The sequence below is a fragment of the Microtus ochrogaster genome, chromosome 19 (genome assembly GCF_000317375.1).
Source record: "Microtus ochrogaster isolate Prairie Vole_2 chromosome 19, MicOch1.0, whole genome shotgun sequence".
Classification (NCBI taxonomy): Eukaryota; Metazoa; Chordata; class Mammalia; order Rodentia; family Cricetidae; genus Microtus; species Microtus ochrogaster.
The window spans coordinates 36,121,335-36,140,937 of record NC_022021.1 but is presented as its reverse complement, the minus strand read 5'-3'; the positions used below and the strand labels follow the sequence as shown (position 1 = coordinate 36,140,937).

Here is a 19,603-nt window from a genome sequence, read left to right as displayed (position 1 = left end):
AGAGTAGAAGAAATCAGAACCAAAAGAGCCAACCAGAATATGATGGAGAAGAGAAATCTAAGAAAGATATAAAATAAGAAAGACTACACAAATGTCAGTCCTGTGTAACAATTAGGAGCTTACAAGTGATCTGAGAAATGAAGTTAAAAAGTCATTAGACATTTTACACTTTGTGATTATTAAACAATTATAAAATCCAGGTTTTTCCCAAAGTGCTATAATTAACAATTATACATATAAATTGAACATATAAATTAATGTTTATCAATATTCATGATGACTGGAATACATTTGAAAATTCAAAATATTACAGTTTTGATAATGAACAGGTAAATATATTTTATATTTAAAATCCATTAATCCAGAATTAAATGTCAGTAAGATGTTTAATAGCTTCAAACTCCATGAAGAAATGTCATGAGTTGATTAAAATCATGATTCTCAGATGAAAAAATAAGTATATTTATAATGTATAAGTATATTTATAATGTAAACCATACTATATTTCACTTTAAACACTTGCAGACAAAATTTTATTGTTTTTCTTCCTTTAAATGTGGGAACAATTGTCATAGTCAAAAGCATACTATGATAAAAATAATTCATAAAAAGAAAAAAGAATGAATAATAATGTGCTCTTGTCTTCACTTTGTATAGTCTTATTTATAATATTATTTTTATGTAATACCTGTAATTAAAACATCTAGCTTCTTTATTGTCTAAAGACAACCACAAATTGTTGTTGATCATAGCTTCTTTATAATCTATATAGGGCATTAAGAAATAAAAAAGTTTTAGTGTTGACAAAGGGTTCTGTTCCACCTGGTCCTGCAGCCATTCAGTCCCAAGGAAACACTGAGAGGCCTACATTAATTATAAACTGGTTGTCTCATTAGCTCAGGCTTCTTATTAATTAACTATTACATCTTACATTAACCCATAATTCTTGTCTGTGTTAGTCAAGTGGCTTGGTACCTTTTATGTTAGTGATGCATTCTCATCTTGCATCCTCTGCATCTGGGTGACAACTATAGACTGATCCTTTCCTTCTCCCAGAATTCTCCTATTCTGGCTACCCTGCCTATACTTAATGCATGTCTACTGGCCAAACAGCATTTTAAAAAACCAATATTCACTGATAAATTAAAATATCAATATTCAGAGAAATTAAGATATTTACTTATTTAACTTCGAAGTTAGAAAAATAATCTTTTAAGTGGAGAATTGCATAGAAAAAGTCTATACAAAAATGTGCTTTATAGATCATTTAAAATGCATTTACAAAACCTTATGCTTTCATTAGATTCTTGGAATTAAAGAATAATCACTCCTATTTTAATAAATATTCATGATCTAATTAAATGTGCAGTGTGAATGCTACTGGCTTTCACTCAAATATCCTTATTGGAATATTAGTCACAAATATATTCTATAAATGAAATCACTTTAATTAGAAGCAGCAAAAATGTTGCATTTGCATAATGACAATTGGTAGAATTTCAACTTTTTCTATACTTAGTAAAATATAAAAGCAATACTTGAGGCCTAACAATTGTATTTCAGCATGAATATATACACTCAATGAAAACATGGTAGCACTTAATTTGGAAAATAACCAAATTTTTATTTGCAAAGTTATCAAATAAATAACTTTCTTCATCTATTTTTATGTGTCTTTATGTATCTCTGTCTCTTTTTCTCTCCTGCCTTTCTGTTGTGCATATATGTAGTCACATGGATGCATTGTGACAAAGCATGCCTGTGACACTAGAAGACAAATTACTGGGAATTTTGTTTTCCTTCACTTTTTAGGCACAATGAACCCAGCTCTCATCTTCAGCATTAGGTGGTAAACACGGAACAATCTATCTGTGATTAAATGAGTGATAGTATTTGGTATAAGAGATTCCTCGGGAGCCCATGTTCAGCATTAACAATGGAAGTCAGGCTAACTATAGATTTCACCTTTCCTTTCTCCCCTTCAAATTTAATCCTCCAGTCTTATCCCCAGCCTCTCACACTTCCACTTCTTTCTTATCCCCATCTTAAGTGGATTACTCAGATCTTCTCCCTATATCTTTTTCACTATATTTCTCTTTGTTTTAGACCCCAGTTCCAGCAGAAACATTTTTTTTTTGGAACCTGATGGCTAACCCTACCACAAAAATAAGTATGCCAGCAAACCACAGAGGTTATTTCCAGAACTTTATTGTCTTTTTTCTTCTCCAAATCCAGTCTCCAGTCTCATGCCTAACTTTTTAGCATTCAGTTTGCAGTATCCTGTTCTCTTGTATTCATTTGCCTTGTGGCACAAATAGATTCTTCTGGATTGCACTGCTTTCCTCCCTCTTGTGGACTTTCCCAGCTACCCCTTTTAGCCCATTCATGTTTTCAAATATCAGCTCACAGCACCTAGATATGCATTTATCTGTGTACCTATAGGGACATACCTTAACATACAGCTGCCACACTCTCAATAGAAGAGAGAACAATGGTAACCAAAGAATAAACACCTACCCAACAAAGAGAAGACCAGAGTCAGTACCTACAATTGCAATATTTTCAAACCTAAATGCCATAATGTGAACATAAAACCACAATAAGTCACAGCCAATATAATATTACACTAGAGCCCAGCAATCCTACTACAGTACACTCTGAGAAAGAGAACATAATTGACACTGAAGACAAGGACCATAAAATGGACTATGAATACTACACAAGTTCTTAAGGAGAGTGAATAAATTTATGACAATACACACACACATGCTCACACAATACAGCAGGAGAAAATTCATACAAAAAGTTCAAGACTAAATAGTAGAAATAGAAGCAATAAAAAACACCCAAATTGATAAAATCTGGAAATGAAAAGAATTTAGGAATTTGAACAGGAAACAAAGAAGCAAGTCTCACTAACAGAATATATATGAGATCACATTAAGACTCTGAGATACTGAAGACAAGGTAGAAGAAATGGATACATAAGCTAAAGAAAATGATAAATTAAAAAAAATTGCAGGTGTAAAACATCCAGGAAATGTGGGACAACATGAAAAAAACAATTCTAAGACTAATAGGAATAGAGAAAGAACAAGAAACCCGGGTCAAAAGCAAAGAAAATATTTTCAACAAAATCATAGAAGAAAATGTTCCTAATCTAATGAAGAAAATTCATAACAAGGTACAAGAAGCATATGGGGCACCAAACAGACTGAAACAGAAAAGAAATTTGCTTCAACACCTAATAATTAAAACACTAAACTTATAGAAGAAAGTATACTTAAAGGTACAAAGGAAAAAGCCCATGTAACATATATAGGCAGAACTATTAAATAACACCAGACTTCACAGTGGAAACTCTAAAACACTGTATATCCTGCATAGATATTATATAAATTCTAAGAGATCTCAGATGCCTGCTTAGTCCAAGGAAACTTACAATTGTAATAGATGAAAAAAGAAATTACAAAATAAATCAAAATTTAAGCTTTATATTTCAGCAAATCCAGAACACAGGAGTGCCTAAATAAAAAGAAAGCTCAATTGACAGAGAAAAATACACCCACTTAAAAACAAGAAAAAAAATTATCAAAGACTAGCAAATAAAAAAAAAACCGGGGTAACCAAAACAAAGATATAACTGGAAGCAATCAACATTGATCATTGATATGTCTCAACATTAATTATCACAGTTCCCCAATGAAAATACACAGACTATCAGAATGGATACACTATCAAGACCCATACGTCTGCTACATCCAAGAAACACACCTTAACATCGAAGATATATAGTACCTTAGGACAAAATAATGAAAAAAGATATTCCAAGTAAATGAACCTAATAGGCGTGCTCATGTATCTATTGTCATATCTGACCAAAAAGACTCAAGCCAAAACAAGTCAGGAAAGATAGCAAAAAATTACATACTCATCAACTCAAAATTGCTAAGAGGACACTGAAATTCTTAACACTTATGCACCAAAACCAAACATGTTTTAGTTCATAAAACCAAAACTACTACAGATTAAATAACATTATGCCCCTCTTACACTGACAGTGGTTAACTTCTATATCCTACTCCAAAAAATAGTCAGGTAACCAAAAACATCTAAATGGATACATTCTGGAGTTAATGAAGATGGACTTAAAAAATATTTATAGACTATCACCCTAACAAAAAGAATATATCTTTTGTACAATACTTCATTGAAAAATTTCCAAAATTGACCACATGTTCAGAGACAAAGGAAGTCTCAAGAGATACAAATCTTTGTAATAACACCTCATTCTTTTCTGACCCCCAGGGACTGAAGTTGGATATTAACAAAGGAGAAAGCTTGTAAACTATAGATACTATAAAACTTACTATTGAATGAAAAAAGAAGTCAAGATAGATAAAGAGTGAAACTAAGAATGTTCTGGAATTGAATAAAACAAAACTACAGCATATTAAAACTTATGGAACACAGAGAAGGCAATTCTAAGAGGCGAGTTCATAGCAGTCAGTGATTACCTAAAAAAATAAATAAAATAAACAAACAATAAAACTGGAGAGATCATATGCTATGATCCCATCATCAAAGCAGAGAACACTAGAATGACACTTACAAGGAGTGGGACACAAAAACTAAATAAACTTGGGACTAAAGACAATGTAATAGAAATAAACAAACAGCAACAGATTACAAAGAATAAAGGAGTTGGTTCATTGATAAATGAGTAATATTGCTTTAGCTAAATTAACTGAGATTGAGAGAGAGAAAACCCAAATTGACAAAATTACTGTTTGAAGGAGGACATAACAACACACACCAAGGAAATCCAGAGAATCATAACATAGTTTAAAGCCTGTACTCCAAAAATCTTATAAATCTAAAGATATGAGTCATTTTTGTACATATATCTACCAAAGTTAAATCAAGATCAGATAATAAATTTAAAAAGACTAAAAACACCAACTTCAGCAGAAGTAGCCGGTAAAATTTACTACCTCAAAAAACAAACAAACAAACAAAAAAGCAAAAAACAAAACCCATAGACGGATGGTTTTAGCCCAGAATTATACTAGACTGTCAAATAAAGAATTACTAATACTCTTAAAACTAATTTGCAACCTAACTAACAGAAAACTAACTGAAACCTAAGAAACATATCCAGATTTGTTTTATGAGTGAGCAGTTGCCCTGATATGCAAACCACATAAGGATCTAACAAAGGAAGAGAATTGAAGATCAAATTCCCTTATGTATATAGATGCAAATATATTCAATAAAATGGGGTCCAAGAACACATTGAAAGGATCATCTACCACAATCAAGTAGTATTCATCCCAGAGATAAAATGGCTTTTTAATACAAAAATCAATACATATATTTTACCTCATAAGCAAACTCAAAGGCATAAAATCCCACATGATCATTTCATTAGTTATAGAAATGGCCCATGAGAAAATGCAACACTTCGTGTTAAAGTACTAGAAAGACTAAGGATATATGGGACATACTTCAACATACAAAAACAGTTTACAGCAAGCTCATAGCCAACATCAACTTAAATGAAGAGGAAGTCAAAGCACTACCACTAAAATCAGGAACAAAGCAAAATTGTTCACTCTCTACATATCTATTTAATATAATAATTGAAGTCTTATGCCACAATAGAAGTAAAGGAGATTAAGTGGATGCAAAGTGAAAAGGGAAAAATCAAAGTATCTTTACTTGTAGATTATATGAAAGCATACTTCAAATTTTACCAAGAAAGCATTAGGCTACACAATTATATAACAAATCCAATAGCCTTTTTATACACAAATACCAGACTGAGAAAGAAATCAGGGATACCTCAACTCTCAAAATAGCTGCCATCCAAATATAAAATATCTTGGGGTAATTCTAATGAAAAACTTGAGAGAGTTGTCTAATTAAAAAACTTTAAGATATCAAAGAAAGGGATTGAAGAAGCTATCAGAAGAAGAGCAGTGTAATTTTTGTTAGGCTGTTCTCTACCAAGGCCCTTGCTTTTAACAGAGTTATGTTTGGAGACAGGCCACTGAAAATAAATCACTCCAACAATGCAATAGTAAAACCTCCTGAGATGACACCTCAGGCTGCAGCTAAGGAGTTAGAAGAGGTAATGAAGAGAGTACGGGAAACTCAGTCATTTGTCTCAGCAGCTATTGAAACAGAGTCTGGAAAGAGCTATGAAAGGAAAGGCGGTCCATCTTGTTCTCACACTGCTCAAAGTCCAGGTCTAGCTCAAAATCCATTCTAGAAGGAAGAAATCACAGTCAAAGCACAGGAGTAGATCTCATAACAGATCACATTCAAGACAGAAATATAGACGTAGATCCGAGAGTCTACATAAAAAGCACTCGAAGTCTAGGGAGAGGCGGAAGTCAAGGAGTTGTTCACATTCATGGGACTAAGAAAAGATACCTGAGAAAAGGTGAAGGAAAAGCACAGAGTGAAGGAGAGAAAGAAGGAAAAGGAGAAAGAGAAGGAGAGAGAAAGGGAAAAGGATCTTGAAAAAGACAAGAAACGGGATAAAAACAAAGATAAAGACAGAGAGAAGGAAAAGGACCAGGAAAAGTACAAGTACAAGGAACAAGACAGAGACAAGGAGCGGGAAAAAGACAAATCCAAAAAGGCACATGAGAAACGAAAAAAGAAGTCCAGAACTCCATCCAGAAGTTGCAATGCATCAAGAAGATCTCGTAGTACCAGCAGGGAAAGGTGGCGACAAAGGAGCAGGAGTTCTTCCATATCTCCAAGAACATCAAAGACCATAAAGAGAAAGTTTTCCAGGACTCCGTCTTCCAGGGGCTGAAATAAGAAAGATAAAAAGAGAGAAAAAGAAAGGAACCACATCAGTGACAGGAGAGAAAGAGAGCGTTCCATGTCTCCAAAAAAATGTTCTAATGACCAAGATGGGAAGGAGAAGGTGGAAAAGACCAACACACGGTTAAGAAGGAACACAGTAAAGGGACAGATTCAAGTGAGAGCAAAGATGCCAATGAGAAGGACTCCCCAAGGACTGAGGAAAAAAACAAAGTACAGCAGAATGGGAATTGCCAACCAAATGAAGAGAAAAAAAAACCGACATGGTGTAGGACCGCCCGCTGCATCTCTCCCTCCACGGTGGGATGAAACCCAAAGCCTTCAGTTTGCAGCAAGGTGTAAACGGGGAAGAAATCCACATATGGGAACTAACAAAGAGCTCTTCGAGCTATGAGGTGACATTATGGACATCTTGTTACTGAGCATGGACATCATGGAAATAATCAGATATTATCCAAGTTCCTCATCTTCCGAAGACTGCATTTCCATGGTGGCTGGCACACTTGTCATGTGGTTCATTGGTGTTTGCCAAGAAGCATTGCAAATCAATTGAACATCACAGGTCCAGAGTTGAACTATCCCTTAAGACTGGAGATGAACATTGAAGGCTCCTAAAAAAAATGCTAGTTACCGAATTTTGTATTGTTTTACTTGGGCACCTGTGGAGGGATTGCGAAGAAGTGTGTCTCGCTTCAACTGCTGTCTTCTTTATGATATGTAAGTAGACTAAAGCAAATATTTGAATCTTTGCTATTTTTAGGACCATTTCTCTAATAAAGTTCAGTATTTTAGAGAAAAAAAATCTAAAAACACTTACTCAATAAGGGAAATATAGAAACACAAGAAAAGAATATTAATAAACAAAGAAAACAAAATCCCTACAGTGTAAATCCAAACCCTGTAATTCAATGTCCAACCCCTGGGCCTCACTCTGTCAGCTTGTAGACATCCAGAGACTTGGGCAGATTTGCTTCTCCAACTTTGCCTGCTGAATCACACATATCTTTACCTTAGGTCGTTTCTAGCCCACACAAGCTGCTAACTTGGACAGAGGTCCCATATTCTCCACTATTGAACTGTCTCTATTGGAAACTACACAATACTTTCCTCAGTGACTTTCCTGGTCTCTGCACAGTGATTCCATCCTTTCCATACACCACTTCCATGACCCCTTCAGCCTTTCAAATCAGGCCAACCTGGGAAACTCTGAAATACTATTTGTTAAATTCTTCTGTTGACTTTATAAGCAGTCCAACTGCCCTGGAGCATCTCTGTGTTCATAATGAAGGCTTACTTGCTTGTTCAGAATTCAACTCAATGGTGCTGACAAGCAATTTAATTTCATTTATTATTTAGCCCCAAGTGTCACAAACACTGGTTTCACAAAGTGATGCTGATATGTTGTTAATCACACAGTTGCTTTATCATTCCTAGCTGCCTAGCACACACGGATTCTTAGATAAAATACTACTACTACTACTACTACTACTACTACTACTAATAATAATAATAATAATAATAATAATAATTAATAAAAATAGATTACACAAGTGGTCTGTGTCCCATTTCTTAGTTAGGGTGTTCCTTCTTTCTGAAACCTTATGAGTTATGCCTCTACAGTCTTGAATTTTCTCAGCATGTATTCTTTCAAGCTCAAGGAACAGATTATCAATCTCAGGGTAGTAAATCACTTTTCCAACCCAAACTTTCAAAATCTGTCACCAGTCTTTGAATAGCATAGTCATAGTTATGAAAAAACTTGAGGTAGCTTTCATTCCAGCAACACAAAAGTCCTAGCACCAAATTTTATTCTAGTTTTCTTTTTTGCTATGATATAACACGTGGCAAAAACACAACAATGTAGGGGAAGAAATTATTTATATGAATTGTATTTCTAGGTCACATCCATCATTGATGAAAGTCAAGCAGTAATTTAAGACCAGAATCTGAAGTAGATACCACAGAGGGGCACAGTAAGATATTTGGCTTTTGTGGGTTCTCACAATTATTAATGTGTGCAGCTTTTCAAAGATGAAGTTGCTGGATTCCTTTGTATCCTTTTAAGGAAGCCGATTTATGTTTTTGTAAGTATGCTCAATTTTCTTAATTCACACATGTGGTATGACATTTTACTATATTTTTAAGTGTTCTATAAGAGGCAAATAAACAGATGTTCAGATTTCCCCCCAGAGAATCAATATTTCTGTTGTACTAGCACAAATAGACTAATTAATATGTCTACGATTATATATTTCAAACATTCACTAAGTTAACTGCTCTCTTGGAACCCAGGAATCTTGGCAATGATAAATTTGCCTTCCAAAATATTGTTTAGTGTTTTACATGTATTTTGATATTTATCTGTAGTTTTAGAAACCATTATCGATACCCCAAAATATAGTCTATATTTTTTGTTCCATTGACAATTTGTGACACTTTCTTGGAGGTGCTCTGACCTCCACATTTAATAAGAACAGTTGTTCTAGAGGTTTCTCAGTATTGAGTATGAAACTCTCTGTGATCTCAGAACTTACTGAAATTTTGAATTTTTGTGTTTCTTTTTCAAATGTGCTGATAAATTTGGAAGAGGTCCTTTTAGTTATGTACATATTTCATATTTTATTAAACCCATATCAGTTTAGTTTTATTAAATGATTATCTTTCATTTTAGCACTTAGATCTACATTACTGAAATCGGCTTCATCTGAATAGCATATGTTGCACAATTTATATATTTTTAATTTCGCTTATGGTATCTTTGTTCTAAACGTTCTATTTTTTATATCAAATACTTGAGTCTTTCCTTTGCATCAGTGTTGATTAAAACATTTTCCTCTATAATGTATTTACATTAAGGATATAGTTCCATATCGTCCCCTGACACTAAATAGAGCATCAAAGGTCATTGTGCTACACAAATCTTATCTTTCTAAATAAAAATACATATTTTTAGAACACATGTAAAATTTCACAGAATTATTTGAAATAATATCTTGTTAAACACATTCTACCTATATTTTTATTTTCAAATAATCATTTATTATTAACTTAGGTTAACTTGAGATATTTTCTTTTACTTTACCATGCAACTGTTTTTAGGGTAATTTAACAAATCTCTTCCACTAAAAAAATGAATCTTAGCTTTCTTTGTCCAAGCAGACCCATTTCTAACATACTTCACCTTCCTATGCACAGATATTTTTTGATTGCTTTGAAATAAAGTAAATTCATTTATTATTTGTTTTAAGGAAAAAAGGGGAGTGATTTTATGTCTTTGTTACTAGAACAAATATAATGGCATATTTCTCTATACATATTTGATTTTATTTGTATGTTACTAGAACGTAGATCATGGCATATTTCTATATACTAATTGGATTAATTCACATTTGAGTTTTATGTATTCAAATATTTTATTTTAAGTGATGCAGTTTATGTGCTATCTGATTAAAATTTGTACTGCTGATCATCCAGAACAAGCAAAATTTTGAAATACACATGAATATGTCATTAAAATGTCAAAATAAACTAATTACCCAGGTGTTTCATAGTGTTGTTGGTTGTGAAAAATATGCATTTTTCACATACGCAGGAAAAAAACTATACAAAAGTAATGATGCTTAAATAAAATTTTGGTGAGTTGATTTAATTTTCTTACTTATTCAAGGAACTCACCAAATCCAGATGGGAAAGAAAATGCCAATGTATGCCAGATTAAACAAATAAAAATTTAGAAGCCAAATTGAATAATTGGTTTTTTCTTCAGCTTCACCAGCTGTCTGAATTGTGATAGTTTTAGCCACCTGCCTCATTTTAATCATAGCTATTCAAAACTTGGACCAAAATGTTGATTAAAATAGGATTTTTATAAAGAGTGTTTGCTTATATTATTTTTCAGGTGTCTCAGTGTATTCTGATGTTTAGTTTCTTTGGTTGGCAATATAGAAATATTTAAATAAAAATATGATTGAAATATTTGATTCATTATTTATTTAAAAATATACTTTTATTATTCACTAAGAAGAAATATAAGTCAAACATATAAACCTTTTGTAGAATAGTTTTGAAAAATATAATCTATTGTGATCTCTTAGCTCATGAGATGCTGTACATATTTGCTTTTATTCTTCTCTTGATAGGTCATATATGCAACTATAAAATGTTGCATATTGCATATAGGCATATTTATCATTTTTCTTGTATAACATGTGTTAATGAATTTGACACTTATAAAAATTAGTAAAGAAATTGGCACAATTTTTATATATTGCATACTTTGAAAATTATGGATAGGTTTATGCATGTATAAGCTTCTTTACTATTAATAAAATTGTATTTTTATCACTGTGTAAGTTACCCTGCTTACTAATATTATATTCACATTGTAAATTTGTATAATTTTCAATACTCAAATTATTAAATTTATTAAGACATCCTGAATTCTTAGTTCATTTTCCATTGCTAAGATGTAATTTTTAGTAATTTAACTCTGTGTCTGTGCTTTGAAATGGAAGTTCATCGTTGATGAAGAGAGTTTTGATACTTGTGTATTTGAGAGAGGAGGCTTGCTACATTACTCCAATGCATATGGAAAGCATGAGAATTATGAAAAGTGAAGTAGGCCAAATTTATTATTTTATAATAAGCCTATTCCCAGAGTTCAAATTTCATTCATGACTTCAGATCGTCCATGCTTACCTAACTTTCGAATGTTCTCTGCTCACACATGACTACATTTCAAACTCATGGTACTAGGTGCACATTCAATCAATCACAGCACCAAATTTTGTAGACATTGAAAGGTTTTGCTTTTTATAACAAGTCTGATTTTGTTTGGATTTGCTTCCGAAGACAAAGTAAAAGGGATTAAGGAAGGCATGGTTGAGGTTATCACTGACGTGGGCTAGTACCAAATGAATGTTTTATTGTTTTTTACATAGGTGAAGAGGACGCAATCTGAAAGTCACTGGTGAAAAAGTACAACGTCAACTTCAGAAATTTGGGATTCAGTTTTCCATTGAGGAAATGCAAATGGATATGATAACATATTTTCAGTAGTTATCTTGGAGTTGGTGGGTATTAGAGTCTTTTGATTGTGTGTCAAATTGAAAGCATTCACACACAGCACCCATATATGTATTAGATATCACTCATTTTCTTCACACTATCAACACCTACTTATTGTGTAAAATGATACATTGGGTTAATGTAAATTTTCTCTAATTATGAAATGTCTTTGATAATTACATTGTTAAATCTGTAAAAACATAAGTTTAAATAGTAATATCTCACTTGAACATTTTCTTGCATATTTCCATTTCAACCAAATTGTTTTCATAATCATACTCTTCTTCCTTAGAAAACTCACAAGGTTTACTCATTCTAAAAATTGTGACCCAAAAAAATAAAAATAAAAAAATAAAAATTATGACCTAAACTGTGCTATAGCAACACCAAAGTTTCCATATTAAACAAAACAAAAATGGAGCTATAAATGACTCTGCTTTTTCTTCTCAAATTAAAATATAACATTTAGCTTTGGAAGCATAGACTGCTCTTATTTCAACATGCAATGAGAGGACATATTTAAATACAGAGTTTTGTCCTTTTAAAATTGTTTTTTGAGATTGCAATATAATTTCATAATTTTCACTTTTCCTGTCTTTTCATTAACCTTCCCATATGCTCACCCTTGTGCTTTTAAACTCAGTTCCTCATCTTTCTTTGTGCTTGTATATATGTATGTATATGAATATACATATTTGTGAATATAACCTTCTCAGTTTATACAGTGTCATTTCTATCTAATTTTAGATCTAATTGTTTGGTATTGAACAATCAATTAGTGTGCTCTTCAGAATTTTTTGGATTCTTATATTCTATAGTTAATGTGCTATGAATATATTTTATTATCATGGGCTAATAAAGAAATTATGTTGGCCTATGGCAGGGCAGAAAGAACTAGGCAGGAAAATTAAACGGTATACAAGGAGAAAGAAGGCAGAGTCAGAGAGACACTATGTAGCTACAAAAACAGAAGGATTCCAAAATCTTGCCAGTAAGCCACAGCCTCGTGACAGCAAACTGATTAATAGAAATGGGTTAATTGAGGATGTAAGAGCTAGTTAGGAATACGCCTATGCTATTGGTCAAACAGTGGTGTACATAATATAGTTTCTGTGTGAATGAATATTCGAGTCTGCGTGGCCAGGAAATGACTACGCAGTCTCTTTTTACACAGAGGTGACAGGTTGGGAGTTCCTGGAGTCTCCCCCATACACTCAGTACATCTGTTGTTGTCCTTGTTCCTCTTGTATTTAGACAGTCACATGGGCGAGACGTTAACAGGTACAACTGCCGACATTATTAGAAGACACAATCCCGAACAAAATGTACAAGGTTGCATTCCCTTCAGCAAGCGAGGAGTGTTTCTAGTAAGAGTCTAGTAAAAATCATAACACTAGAGAAATTCCCAGGAATCCACAGGACAACCACACCTAAGACCCAAAGCAATAGTGGAGAGGGTGCTGGAACTGGCTTGTCCTGTAGTCAGATTGATGACTATCTTTGAATCTACACTACATCCAGCAACTGATGGAAGCAGATACAGAAACCACCGTGGAGCATTGTGCTGAGCTCCCAAAGTTCAGAGGAAGAGAAAAAGGAGTGAAAATACGAGCAAAGAGGGCAAGACCATGATGGGGTTAGCCACTAAAACAGCTGACTAGAGCAATTAGAAGCCTTCCACCTCTGGCCTGACAGAGAGGGAACCAGCATAGGACCAAACTAGGCCCTCTAAATGTGGGTGACAGTTGTATGGCTAAGGCAGACTGTGGAGCGACTGGCAGTGAGAACGGGATTTTTCCCTATTGCTTGTTCTGGCATTTGGGAATGCATTCTCTCTGGAGGGATTCCTTGTCCAGCCTAGATACACTGGGGTCGCCCTTGGTCCTGTCTCAAAGCAATATGCTAGCTTTTGTTGAATCTCCACAGGAAGTCTGATATCTCTGAGGAGTAGATGGGAGGTGGGGGGATGGTGGCTGGACAGGGGAGGTTGAGAGAGTGGGAAATGGATTTGGCATGTAAAATGAGAAAAGTTAGTTTTTTTAAAAAAATAAATTTAAAGAAAATGTGTTTTAAAAAAAGTCCCATGTCCTCCAATATTGAAAATCTCAGTACCGTTTCCTGTCTTTGGATGGATGTCATGCTATTTACCTTCGTTTTGCTGACATGCTTTCACTATGCTTTCTTTTCTTCATGCACAGAGTAATACATTACACACACTTGTTACCTACCGAATATTTGCTGCTGCAACCTCCTCTCAATATAAGTATAATCATATAAATCATACTGGCAACATTATACTAGAGTTAAGTAACATACGTAAATACTACAGGAGAATGAATTCAGTGAAAATAGTTTCATACGTTGCTGATACTCAAGTTTGCTGTGTTCTTCAGTCTGGTTAGATGACATTTCTTTCTGCTTTTTCATTAAGCAGAATGATCAATTTTAACACAGTAGATTTCATTTTAGCCTGTAGGCTATTCTTCACTCAGCATTCTTGGGTATTTCCACAAACTACTGAGTAAAGTCATGAAAAAGTAATCCTTACGTATTAGAATAGTAAATCCCATATTGCTGAAAAACCTTCTAGTATTTTGTCATTTCTCCTTTATATTAACACTTTACATTGGTAAATTAAATACAGCAAAACACGAGAAAAGTGCAACATTTCAGTGAGTAGGCATTTTCCCTTCACTATCATGAAATAAATTTGTATGCTCTACAAACTTAGTGAGTTAGTGAACACATTTAATAATAGGGTTTGTGATTTTTGTGATTTCATTTACAGTCCATTGTCTTTAGAATGCTGTATCATTATGTGGGGAGACATTGTTCCTTTTCTGGTTTTAATTAAGCACAAGCAGTTCTTTCAGTGCTTGTGATGTGACTACTACACTATAATTAGATGTTTATTTGATGAATTAGGTTCTTCATTTTACAATAAACATTTCTTAAAATAAAAAATTAAAAGCACAATTATTCTATTGCTTTAATATATCTTATTTACAAAGTTTATGCCATAAACATAATTTTAATTTGGACATATTAAATTTCAGGAGGTAAGGAAAAATTATATCTATTCAATCATATGATGTAATGTTTAAGAATAAATAATTTTATTAAAATATTGCTACATTTTCTGTAAACTTTATTGAGTATATTTTATATGAAATAATTAGTGGAAAAGCCTTTTTGAATAGATAAACCAAACAAAAACAATTTTTCTTTTATTCTTTTCTTATATGTCAGTAAAAATTATTATTTAATGCATATGAAAAACAGATAATTTTATGATGGGTAATAAAGAACAGTTTTAATTACAATTTTCAACCACAAACCTAGATTTAAAATGAAAAAGTTAATAAGTTGAGATGACTATTTTTAATATTTGAATTATATAAAAATTGTCAAACTATGTAGGCTTATTTATCATTTTCATGTAGCAAATAAAAATTGCTGTTAAAATTAACAAAAATACATTAGTTTATTTATAAAAATATATGTCTCTAAGACAGGCGGTGGTGGCGCACGCCTTTAATCCCAGCACTCGGGAGGCAGAGACAGGCGGATCTCTGTGAGTTCAAGACCAGCTGGTCTACAAGAGCTAGTTCCAGGACAGGCTCCAAAACCACAGAGAAACCCTGTCTCGAAAAACCAAAAAAAAAAAAAGTACATTAGTTTATTTATAAAAATATATGTCTCTAATATCAGCAAATGTATTGTGTAATAATATGGTATTTAATATGTATAGGAATCAACAAATCCTTTTGAAGCAGCTGTATTTTTGTAGATGTATCAATTAAATTTAGTCTTACATTACAAAACTAAAAGTAATTGGTATTTGCCTTCCATAAAGTTTGTGTGTGTGCTTTTAGCCTGGAGTACTATCTTTAGGTGAGAGAGGGATATTGAGTCTCCCCTTTGACAACAGAGAGGTCCCAGTATTCACAGTAAACACCAAGGAAACCAGGAATGTTAAGCAAGCAGGGCTGTCTCTTCCAAGAAGGAGATGTATAACCTATTTTCTGCTCAAAAGTCTGATACTGGAAGTGCTTAATAGGCATGGTGATGTCTGTACAAGGCTACATTTGACTCTTTGAGGCAACCACAAGCAGAACAGAAGGTAGTTAAAAGACTAGGGAACCACTGTACTATCTAGATGAGCAAGACCACACCAGATCGTCACCTCCGTTCTTAAGATAACACATGTAGCCTTTCTAGAGAATACATCTTCATGGAAGAAGTGGCGTGTACTTTAAAAAGAGCTTCAGTGTAATTATTCCTTATTGTGCACACGGGGTTTTATTACATCAGGAAACTTTTCACATAATTGCACCATACTTAAACATGCCAAAAATAAACTGCAAAATTACAGCCTCAAGAAGTTTAAAACAACATAGGCTACTGAGTCACGTTGAATGGGACTTCCTTGTTGCCTTATTTGCATTATTATTCAGCTGTCAATGGCGTTACAGAGATCTCCACATCCTACTCTCACGGTGAGAGTTCAATGTTTGACTTTAGCTATGGTAGTGTCTCCTTTATGAGCTTGGATTTCTTTGTGTGCATAGATGTTAAGAATTGCAATATCCTCTTGGAGAATTTTTCCTCTGTTATAGTGCCCTTCTCTATCGCTTCTGTTTAGTTTTTGCTCAAGTTTGTTATTTCAAGTATGAAAATAATGAAATTCTGAGGTCAATTTTCTAAGAATATCTTTTTTCTATCCTTTTATTATAGGATAGTGTCTATCCTTTGTGGTAATGTGTTCTTCTTGGATACAGCAGAAGTATAGATCCTGTTTGTGCATTCGTTTTGATAATCTGTGTTTTTAATGTTGTATTAAGAGCGTGGATGTTGACAGATATGACAGCGTTTCTTGGTTCCTGTTATTTTGTTGTTATGGTGTGTGTGTGTGTGTGTGTGTGTGTGTGCATGTATATATGTATGTGTTTCCCCTCTTTTGATATTCTGATTTCTGATTTTCGATTCTTTGTGTTTTTTTCTGGGTGTCATGAACCTCTTTTGGCTTGAGTTTTCGTCCTAGAACTTTGTGTTAGTCTCAATTGGAAGATTGATACTGCTGACATTTGGTCCATCTTGCTATGTCTTTCTTTGCATCTATTTTAATTGAGTTCTATGCATATAGTAGACTGGGCTTGTATCTCTGTATTTGGTCTTTTAAAATCTTATAATATCTGTGCATGGCCTTTAGGCTTTTAGAGTCTCCACTAAAAAGGCAGGTGTTATTCTAAAGGGTCTGCATTTGAAAGTTACTTGGATATTTTCCTTGCAACTTTAAATATTCTTTCCTTTTTCTTTAATTTTAGTATTTTGATTATTTTGGGCCAAGGGGTATTTCTTTTCTGGCTTAGACTATTTGATGGTCTGCATTCTTCTTATACATAGACTAGAATCTTCTTTATATAAGGGAAACTTTTTTCTACAATTTTTTTTAAAAAACTTTCTCAATACTTTTGACCTCAGGTCCTTCTACTTTTTCTAGTCATATTATTCCTAGATCAGTTCTTTGCATAGTGTCCCAGATTTAGTGGAACTTTTGTGCCAGAATTTTTTTTCTTTAACTTTAACCTCTTTTCTCCCCTTCCCACCTCTGAGGTTTTCTATTTCTTCCACTGTGTCTTCAAAGGCCAGATGTTCTCTCTTCTAATTCATGTATTTTAGTTACCAGGCTTGCTGCCGAGGGTCTTGTTTGTGTTCCTAATTTTAATTACCAGATTTTCATCATTTTGTTTTTTGCTTATTGACTCAATTTCTAGCTTTGGTTCTTGAAATGATTTATTCATTTCCTTCTATTATTCATTTTTATTTATCACTCTTGTTATTTTGTTTTTATAGATATCTTTAAGGGATTTATTAATTCTAACTTTTTCAACTTTGATCAACTTCAATTTCCTCTCACATATATATATATGCATATATATATATATATACATACATATGTGTATGTATATGTGCTATTTTAAGGTCTTTATTTTGCCTTAACTATGTTATTGTGTTGCAATTCTCCAAACTGACTGTGTTTTCATGCTGACATCTGGATATCTTGTCTTTTGGAAGATTATAACTCTAGATTATAATCTATCTGATCCTGTATTGAAGGCTTACACCTAGGAATAGAGTTGGGTAAAATGGATAGGAATTGATTTGGTACACATGGGGAGGAAATTAGGATCATTCACCAGGATCTGTTAAGGCTCTCCAAATGGGGGCAGAAAGTAAAGACTGGTCACAACAGGTAGGGTATTAATAAGCAGTGAAGGATAGGATTAGATTTGAAGTTGTTGAGAGAGAGAGTGAAAACTTCTTTGTTTCATTGGACTACTTACTTTTCTGGTAAGCTTGTTTGAAGAATTTTCAGGAAGTTCCTGTTTAAGTTGGGGGTTGGGATAATAGGACATATCCAGAGGAATTTTAGGGAAGATCTCCATTATCCTTTGAAGAATGGGGTGAGAGAGGAAGAAGTGTCTGCATCAAGTGGTCTCCTACAGACCTGGGCATGTGACTAGGCGATTGGATGACTGGATCTGGAAAGCAGAAGGCAAGGAGAAGATCTGCAGTCACTCTACCTGCTCGCTGGTTGGAGGTGGTCTCTGAGTTCCCAATGAATGCCTCCTGGAGTTGGAGCCTGGCAGAAAATGACAGGGGAAGACAGTTTGGAAAGGAAGATCCATATGATACACTGAAGGTGGGTAACAGGGAAATGGGATGCCATAGCAGGTGGTCTGCTACAGAGCTGGGGATGAGATTTGGGATTTGGAGGAGAGGAGGCAGAAATGAAAATCTGTAGTTAGCTTCTGTGTTTCCAGGCTGGAGGGTCATCAGAAGAGAAATACCTTTCATTCTGAAATTTTTCAACTTTTATTTTCCCTTGTACTCCTTGGCTTAGAAGCTTTCCCCTGTCTGGCTGCATCATTCCATTGTCTGCTTCTCCCAGTGTCTTGCAGTCTGTTTTGATGACACACCTTTTGATATAAAGACTTTTGCTAATGCATTGATGAGCCTAAGTAATCTGAAATAAAAATCCGTCAGTCATAATTCTTAATTCAGTCAATCATGTGATGCATGTTTTTGCAATTTAAGGTATACAGGCATACTTTGCAAATATCTAAAGATATGTTAGATATTCATTTAAAACTCATCGCTGAAAATGTTAAACTTTACATTATATTTAAAAATTTAAAAACATCTATTTTTATATTTATGCATATATGAATTCATCATGGGGTACAAAAGACTTGTGCCAAAAACTGTGTATGAAGTTAATAAAAGAATTTATGAGACGTTTTTATAGATATCTATCTTGCCACAATTAAATATTTTATTTCATTTTACTCTGAGATACTATATATCTCAATTTTCCTTGAGTGGATTTATAGTTCACCCAAGGAAAATTGGGATTCACATGTTGTCACAGAGTTAAGATTTTCCTACAAATTTGCTAATTCAAATTTTACCCTTAGGCAGGTTTCCCTGAGTGCACTTTGTCACCCAGAACAGAGAAGCAAGCTGTGTCTTCAATTTATGTATCCCCAGAGGTGGCTCCCCATATAATTTTCCCATAAGCTTCACTATGGTCCAAAGAAGTAGATTGCTTCTGACATCTATGCACTAGAGCCACTATTTGATCATCAATCCCCAGCATATCACTGTACATGATTACCAGGCTGCCAAATAG

The 19,603-nt window shown here is 33.7% G+C and overlaps 1 pseudogene; it reads left to right on the top strand.

Annotated features, from left to right (window-relative positions):
- Window positions 1–1,817: 1,817 nt before the first annotated feature.
- On the top strand, window positions 1,818–12,873 carry LOC101992691 (annotated as a pseudogene).
- The last annotated feature ends 6,730 nt before the right edge of the window (window positions 12,874–19,603 follow it).